Here is a 9,410-nt window from a genome sequence, read left to right as displayed (position 1 = left end):
CTGACAGACCAGCAACGACTTGATGAAATGTCTTCAGTAAGGCTGAGTCGTAGTATTGACGCTGAATGTTGTTGTGACGTACATGGTTGAAGGTTTGTTTGGTGACAGACAATATCTCATTTTGCTTCATGGCGTCGGTGTCCATTTCTTGTTTGTTCAAGTTCAACAATCGAATAGCCTCTCCAATTTGCTCTACTGAGCATTGAGAATAGGAGACCATTTGCTCGTTGGTCTTGATTTGCTCAGTGTGAAGCTGAGCAAATAGCATTTTGACTTCATCAGAAGTTGCATATCGCGTGTTCGCATCTGACAAGGTCTGAACTTGACCTTGAAGAGTGTTGAGATGTTGAACTATTTTCAACTGGAGCTCAGCCAGCTTTGTGATGGAATCCTACTTAGGTTGCTATGCTTGAATGGAGACTATGACACTCAGCAAATCCTTGAATCCCTTAACTTCATTGAGAAGCTGAGTTACGTGGGAGAGCTGAGTTGTCTCAACAGTAGAAGACCCAGCAGCAGGTGGAGTGGTTTGATGAAGGTCTTTAATTAATGTTTGCACCGAGTCGATGATTCTTTTACCAGACTCGGTGGCATGCAAGTAGTTGAGAGAGCCTTCATTAACTTGCCTAGTTTCCTCAGTATGACCGGTTGGAAGAGGAGTCAGAGGAATAACATGGTCAGTGACTGGAAGTGTGTTTTCAATCTGCATTTGAGTCTCGGGTAGAGCTGATTGATCGGCAGAAGTGTTGATTGGAGAAGAAGTAATCCGAATGCTGTCTGTGCTGACTGGAGCAGGAATGTCCTCAGTCAGCACAATGCTTGTAGTAACAGCATTGACGGGAATTTGCTCCATTTGGCTTGTAGAGTTAGCGGAAGCATTCAAGTCGGCGTGTTCCTTTGGTGAAGAAACAGAGGCTTGCTTTTCAAGAGAAGCCGATGGAGTAGAAGATGTTTGTTTTCTGAAAAATTTCAGCTTGAGTGTAGAAGGGTCTTTGGTCGGCTTCTAGATAACGAGGTCAGGGACAGTTGGTTTTTGAACAGGAAGGTCAATGATAGACTTCTGACTTGCCTTAACTAATCTTCTTCTGCGAGGAGGAGTGTCAGCTTGGATAGACTCTCCTGAGTGAGAGGGAGAAGTTTTTTCTTGATCAGCAGTAAGCTGGACAGCTTGTTCTTGTTCTTTATCTGTACCCAGCTCAGTATTAGTTGGGTCAGTAGCTTCTTCTTCACTAGCTGTCTCCTCAGCGTCCTCAGCGTCATCCTGACCGCTTGCTTCTTCTTCTGCGTTCTGATCATCCTGATCATCGTTATCTAGTTCTTCTTCCACCTGAGTGATGAAGTGATCATCCAGTTCCACATCATCTTCTTGATGCTCAGCTTCAGTTCCTTGATACTGAGTGTAGTGAGAATCACCAGGAATGATGATGTCAGTGGGGATAGCATCAATAGGGGTCAGCATAGAAGACTTCTGCTTCTTTTGAGGTTGCTCATCAGCATCTATTCTTTCCTCTATTTCAGGCTCATCTTGCCTGCTCCTCTTCTCAGCTGACTTAGGTCTCTCCTGACCTTTTTCAGCAGCTGACTTAGGCTTCTTGGCCTGAGGCTCAGCCTTCTTTGAAGGAGTCCCAACAGCTTTCCTCTTTCGGGCAGCTGGAGCCTTTGTCCTTTTGCCCTTCTTTGGGACAGTTGACTCCTCATCAACCTCATCAGTAATTTTCCCTTTCTTAATTGGCTGATTGTACTTTAAAGCCCTCAACGAAGCAGCGGTTATCTCAGATCCTCTAGCCTTAGTTTCCTCAGATAGATCAATTTGATGATCTAAGAGGATTCTGGTGATGAGGGAGCCCAGCCTGAGAGTTCCAGTGCTCCTTTGGAAACCATCAATCAAGAATACTGGCATGTTGGTCGGCTTGTATGTCAGCATATGCCATATGAAGCATTGCTCAAAATTTGTTGCTGAGGTGGTGCAGTTGATCTTGGGATAAATGTAGTAGGTCAGCAGATAGTGGGCCATCTTTTGGTGCTGACCCATTGAGGTGCTGGAGATTTCGCCAGAGTGGCCAGCGGGCTTGCAGAAGGTGGTATTGTACCCAGTTCCTTTGTGATCCCCAGACCGCCTCAGTTTTGTTCCCTCATTCTTTAACTTCAGCAAGTTAGCAAGATAGGTAGGGTTTATAAAAATGGTCTTTTCCTTTACCACAGTTACCAGATAGTCCTGGTTATCATTGGCAACTCGGAGGTTGTGGTAGAACTCCCTTACTAGGTCAGGGTAGGTGTGATCTCTAATGGAGAATAGCTCGGTCCAACCATTCTTCGATATCCATTCGCAGAAGGGTTGCTCAGTTTTTACGAAGGCTTCTGAGACCCATCTAGAGAAGTCTATCTTCCATTCTCTAACGTCTGCAAAAACTTTGGTGTAGGTTCTGACCTTGGTCGGCTTTCCCTTAGATGAGGTGGCTTGGCCAGCTTTGCCTTTGCTCGGCGTAGTGACCTTTGTAGTTTCAGGCGAAGTAGCTTGCCTAGAAGGTTCATCGGAACTGGTCTTGGGGTGACCGGCACCGGAGATGTTAACGGAAACCTTAGTCATAGTTTCAGAAAAAGATTGGGAAGCTTTGAGAGTTTTTAGAGAGAGAGAGTGCTTTTCCAGAGAATTCGGTAAGTGTAAAGAAAATAAAAAATGGGGATTTACCCATTATTTATAGCGGTGAAGAGTGGATCTTATCGAATCCATGTGTCAGTTTTGCCTTGGGATTGTCAACCGATAAAGATCTTGGCTTTTATGACACATTCGGCGCATACGTCATCCTAGGTGGCTATTCGCATGCTTTTGCATTTAATGCAACGGATCTAACACTCAGCGTTTAGAATACTAAGCGTTTTATATTCTGAGTGGTCAGTAGTATATAAAAGGATGATTTCTCAGTTTGAGATTACTACTCGGTGTGCACATTTACTCAGTATTGATATATATTTTGCGTTAAGTACTCAGCATAACAATCACTCAGCATGCATTTGCATAAATCATTCAGCGTAGTAATTCACTCAGCATAAATTTACATTTTAGAACAGGAATTTACTAAAGAGGATTAAACATACCAATAGCTTCTCTCAGTATGCTGAACTGCTCACGAGCCAGTGGCTTCGTGAAGATATCTGCAAGCTGCTCATCCGTTGGGACATAGGTCAGCTTTATCTCACCTTTGAGTACATGGTCTCTAATGAAGTGATGTCTTATGCTGACATGCTTCATCCTGCTGTGTTGAATTGGGTTCTTTGATAGATCAATTGCACTTTTGTTGTCACATTTGACCTCAATTGTCTTTGTTTGAACACCATAGTCTTCAAGCTGTTGCTTAATCCATAGGACTTGAGCAACACAGTGTCCAGCAGCAATGTACTCAGCTTCAGTGGTAGACAAGGCTACTGACGCCTGCTTCTTATTGAACCAGGATACAAGACAGCTTTCTAAGAAGTGACATCCTCTAGAGGTGCTTTTTCATTCAAGCTTATCTCGTCCATAGTTAGCGTCAGTGTATCCAACGAGTGTAAAGCCATGAGTGTTGGGATACCATAAACATGCGTTCACTGAGCTTTGCAAATATCTAAGGATTCTTTTTACAGCTATGTAATGAGATTCCTTAGGGTTAGATTGATATCTAGCACAGTAGCATACTGAGAACTGAATGTCCGGTCTACTTGCTGTTAAGTAAAGTAGAGAGCCTATCATACCTCGATACAATTTGCTGTCTACCGACTTACCATTCTCGTCGGCGCAGAGGACAGTATCAGTGCCCATAGGAGTGGATATTGGCTTGCAATTTTCAAGATCATATTTCTTCAATATCTCCTTGGCATATTTAGCTTGACTGATGAAGATGCCATTTTTCCCTTGTTTGATTTGAAGTCCAAGGAAGAAGTTGAGTTCTCCCATCATCGACATTTCAAACTCAGTCTGCATTTGCTTGCTAAATTCCTTGCACATTGACTCATTAGTAGCACCGAAAATAATATCATCAACGTATATTTGAGCCAGCAGGGTATCTTTACCCTTTCTCTTAATGAATAAGGTTGTATCAGCTTTGCCCCTGACATAGTTTCTAGTCAGCAGGAAACTGGTCAGCCTCTCATACCAAGCACGTGGTGCTTGCTTGAGACCGTACAGAGCCTTTTTGAGTTTATAAACGTGGTTTGGGAATTTAGGATCCTCAAACCCTGGAGGTTGATTAACATAAACTTCCTCGTTTATAACTCCATTAAGGAATGCACTCTTAACATCCATTTGAAACAGTTTGAAGTTCATATAGCTTGCATAAGCGTATAAAATCCTAATAGCCTCTAGCCTTGCCACTAGGGCAAAGGTCTCACCGTAGTCAATAACTTCTTGCTGACTGTAGCCCTGAGCTACAAGCCTTGCTTTGTTCCTGACTATGTTTCCTTGCTCATCCAGCTTGTTGCGGAAGACCCATCTTGTTCCAATAGTCTTCTGACTCCTTGGATGTGGCACTAGCTCCCATACATCATTTCTTCTGAATTGGTCAAGTTCCTCTTGCATTGCGCTCATCCAGAATTCATCTTCCTCAGCATCAGCGAAGTTCTTAGGTTCCTGAACTGAGACAAAGGCTACATTGCTGAGGTATCTCCTGAGTTGGTTTCTTGTCATCAGGGTATTCTCAGCGGCATCAAGAATAGCACTCTCTGAGTGTCCTCTTGGTATCCTTATCTCCTTTGGTAGATTTATGTCTTGTGCTGTCTGTGTTTCAATAATCTCTGCAGGTGAAGACTGGTCAGTGAAAACAATATTTGGTTCACTTTTACCTTTGGTCAGCCCATGAGGGAATGACTCAGCGGCTGTATCTTGATCAGCGGGTACTGAGTGTGGATCATCCTCGGTCAGCGGCGGATATCTTCCTGCAGGGTTAGTTTCATCGAACTCAACATGTACTGACTCTTCTAAAACTTGAGTTCGTTTATTGAAAACTCTGTATGCTTTGCTGTTTGTTGAGTACCCTAAAAAGATAGCTTCATCAGCTTTTGAGTCAAATTTAGCTAGGCTATCTTTGGTGTTTAAAATAAAACATTTACAGCCAAAGGCACGAAAGTATCCAATCTTGGGCTTTCGTCCTTTCTAAAGTTCGTAGGGGGTTTTCTTTAGTATAGGTCTAACAAGAGCCCTATTAAGAATATAGCACGCTGTGTTAACAGCTTCTCCCCAAAAGTACTTTGGAAGCCTATGCTCACTCAGCATTGTCCTGGCTATTTCAACCAAGGTTCTGTTCTTCCTTTCAACAACCCCATTTTGTTGAGGCGTCCTAGGAGCAGAAAAATTATGGTCAATGCCGCTGGCTTCACAGAATTCAACAAACTGTTGGTTTTTGAATTCTCCACCATTATCACTTCGGATGTGAGCCAATTTTAGGTCTTTGTCATTTTCAAGTTTTCTAACCAAATTTGAAAATGTCTCAAAGGTCTCATCCTTGCTACTCAGCAAGATGACCCAAGTGTACCGAGAGAAGTCATCTACAATGACCAAGGAAAATCTTCTTCCACCCAGACTCAGCGGCTGGACTGGACCGAAGAGATCCAAGTGTAGTAACTCTAACGGACGCTTAGTTGAGACAATGTTTTTGCTATGCAAAGATTGTTTGGTTTGTTTTCCAGCTTGGCAAGCGTGGCATAATTGATCTTTTTCAAATCTAAGTTCAGGCAGTCCCTCAACCAATTGCTTTCTTGCTAATTTGGCCAGGAGGTCCATGCTTACATGACCAAGTCTCCTGTGCCATAGCCAGGAATTTTCTTCCTTTGAAACTAAGCATACAGTTTTTGAAAACTTTTTCTCTAAGTCTAGCATAAAGACATTATCAATCCGAGGGGCAGTTAAAATTAACTCATTTGTTTTTCCCTCGTATATTTTACATCCAGTAGCATCAAATATAACTTTTCTCCCATTGTCACATAGCTGAGCTACGCTGAGTAAGTTATATTTGAGTCCGCTGACTAGGGAGACTGACTCAATAGTAGGATTACCTCCGATGGTTCCTGACCCTACTATCTTACCCTTTTTGTTGTCTCCAAAACTTACGCTTCCTCCTCATTTACGCTCAAACGTGATGAACTGAGTTTCATCACCAGTCATGTGCCTCGAGCATGCACTGTCAATATACCACATCTTTGACTTCTCAGCACACCTCAGGCTTACCTGCATTGTAACTAGTTACTTTTAGGTTCAACAGGTAAAGCATCATATTTTATTTTATAGCGGCATACTTGGATGGTATGGCCATTCTTTCCACAGAAGTCGCAGCTGACTTTTCGTTTAGGATTTTTCACTGACTGGTCAGCACCCCAGTGCTGAGCGTGCCAGCACACCTTTGTGGTGTGTCCTTTCTTCCCACAGAAGTCACACTGGACATTCCGCTGGGGATTCCATCTCTGCTGACCAGTACTTCGGTACTGAGCATTCAGAGGAATATTTCTTTTGTTTTGAACCTTTAGTTGGTTCTGGATATTTGTGACGTCCTTTCTCAGTTTCTTTGAATCTGATTGGACTTCAGAGATAGACTTATGTATGATCTCCATGTTATCATGCAAAGTTGAGTTGTCCTGAAGAAGGAATCTGAGGTCACTTAGCTTGACCTCTTCAACCTCATCACAGCGTCTGCTGAGTGCTCTAATTTTCTTATTACACTTTTTGACAAGTGTATAGAGGTCACTCAGGGAATTACCCATTTCGTTTCTGAGCTGGGGAAGTGATATTACCTCATTTGATTGCTCCTCATCGTCAGATGCAATGGAGGGATCAATATGCTCAGAAATGCACGGCTCAGCAAGTTCGTCAGCCATAAAACAGATCTTTGCTGACTCAGTGGCATCAGCTTCTGATGATGAAGATTCATCACTGTCACTCCATATTGCCACCATTGCCTTTTTGCCGTTCTTCTTTTCTTTCCTCAGCGTGGGGCAGCTTGACTTAATATGGCCAGTTTGATGACATTCAAAGCATGTAATGGGCTTTGAGTTGTCCTTCTTGTATTTGATGTCGCTGGACTCAGCTTTATACTTATCAAACTTTCTGTAAGGCTTCTTAGAATATTTGTCATTCTTTTTGAACAGCCTTTTCATCTTCCTGGTGAACATAGCCATCTCCTCATCATCTGTTGAGCTCCCATCAGTGGAGTCAGCTTTCATGACAAGAGATTTTTGCTTCTTGTCTTCAGACTTTTCCTTCACCTCGAAATTCTTCATCGAGATCTCATGGGTCAGCAGTGAGCCGATGAGTTCATCATATTTATAGGTGGTTAAGTCTTGAGCTTCCTCAACAACTGTCTTCTTTGCTTGCCATTTTTTAGGAAGACTCCTAAGAATCTTCTTGACTTGTTCTTCCTCGGTGAAGATCTTACCAAGTCTTTTGAGCTCGTTGATGATGTTTGTAAACCTTGCATTCATGTCAGATATACCTTCATCATCGTTCATTTCGAACAGCTCGTATAATCTCATCTGCTGGTTCACCTTGGACTCCTTCACTTTGTTGGTTCCTTCGTAGGTGACTTCCAGCTTCTTCCAGATCTCTTGCGCCGACTCACAACCTGATATCTTATTATATTCTGCAGCATCAAGCGCACAGTGAAGCATATTTATAGCCGAAGTGTGATTTTGTAGCTTCTTGAGATCATCCTCTGTCCATTTTGCCTCAGCTTTGACAACTGTTTGGCCAGCCACAACTTCAACAGGAACAAACGGGCCTTGGACTATTGAAAGCCATGCGCTCGTGTTTGTTGCCTGAATAAAGTTTTTCATCCTATTCTTCCAGAAGGTATAGTTAGACCCGAGTAATGGACAGCCCCTCAGGTAAGATCTGAGTTGTCTGGTTTCTTGGGAGAAACCGAGTGCTGTTTTCAGCCATAGTGGGGATCAGCTCAAGGTAGTTAAACCTTTAACAGTGAGCTTTTAGGCTCTGATACCACTTGTTGGTCCCTTATAACGTAACAAGTTAGTTCCAAGGGGGGGATAGGAACTATTTAAAATTTTAATACGTTAAGGCTGACTTCTTTTTCTTTGAAAAAGGATTACACAGCTCGCTGAGTAAATAAGACACTAGCTTAGTCAACTGGTGACTAAGTCAGCTTCTTTCGTTGAGTCAGGAGATAGCACTTTGAGTCTATTCCTGAGCTCAGACACTCAATACACACAACTCAGCTTGACCTCTTTACTTGGTCAGTTTTGATTAAGCAAGCAATATATATATATATATTAAGGAGTTTAAGGTTAGAAGGATATTACTCAGCAGATTTATCCAGGTTCGGCCTCCAAGCCTACGTCCTGTCCCCGGAACACGTTCCGAGATTTCGAATTCTCTACTGAGCTCTTTAACGGTAGAGCATCAAACCTTTTACAATCTTAGAAACTGAGTATAACAAGAGTACCTTCCTCTATACCTCTACTCAATCCTAATCTCTCGCTGAGTACTATAACCGAGTACTCAGCCTCTCCTTTCTAATCTCTAGAAATGATAAGTGTTTGTCCTAAACAACAATTGCTAAGACACCTTAGATGATTGAATAATCACTCTAGACTTTTACACAAAAGATATGAAATTTGGTGTAAGATTGCTTTGCTTTTTCTTGCAGAACTTTGAGTAGAATTTTGGTTAGCGTAATGGCTTGTTCAAGTTCTGTCTAGAATGAAGCAACTGAAGGGCACTATTTATAGAGACGTCTGAGGCATCGATCATTTCGAATTTCGAAATAACCATTGGAGGGAAACGACTTCCTGTCGTTGTCACCCAGTCTTGCTTAGAGCTCTCGGCCAATCAGATTTGAGTATCTTCTGTCCTCGGATAGCTTTTGGTCAGCTCGGCAGAATGTCTCTCTATTTATGGTAAGGTCAACTAGACAGCATTCTGTGTCTTCTGAACTTTACCCAAAGTGGAAACAATTTGTCTGGAAGTTGTTCTTGCTCAGTTGCTGTCTTGTACTCTTTGTCGAATCAACTCAGCAGCTTCGTCCCCAAGTTGTTCCACGAAGGTCTTCTAGATTCTTCTTCCGCTGAGCTGCGTTTTGTACATAACGACAGCGTTTTGACATACGCGGACCGAGTTGCCTTAAACTGTTTGACTTGGGCTTTTGACTTCCGTATTGGGCTTTGGGCCTTTTAATCTTTGTGTCTTATAAACAATTTAACTCAACATTGAACAAACACATTAGTAGAATAAATCAAAGCATTTAAACTTAGTGTGTTTAGAATATTTTTTAATTACACTTAAACAATTTTGTCAAATCAAAATTATGTGGAAAGGTGTTTCAACAAACTTGAGGTAAAGGCTCCATAATCAAAATTTGGTCCCTAATATGATCAAATTCAACATTAAGACCGGATAAAAATTGCATCAATTGTTCTTCCTCTAACTGTGTTTG

This window comes from Euphorbia lathyris, chromosome 5 (genome assembly GCF_963576675.1).
Source record: "Euphorbia lathyris chromosome 5, ddEupLath1.1, whole genome shotgun sequence".
Classification (NCBI taxonomy): Eukaryota; Viridiplantae; Streptophyta; class Magnoliopsida; order Malpighiales; family Euphorbiaceae; genus Euphorbia; species Euphorbia lathyris.
The sequence above is the reverse complement of the archived record's forward strand: the minus strand, read 5'-3'. Positions refer to the sequence as shown.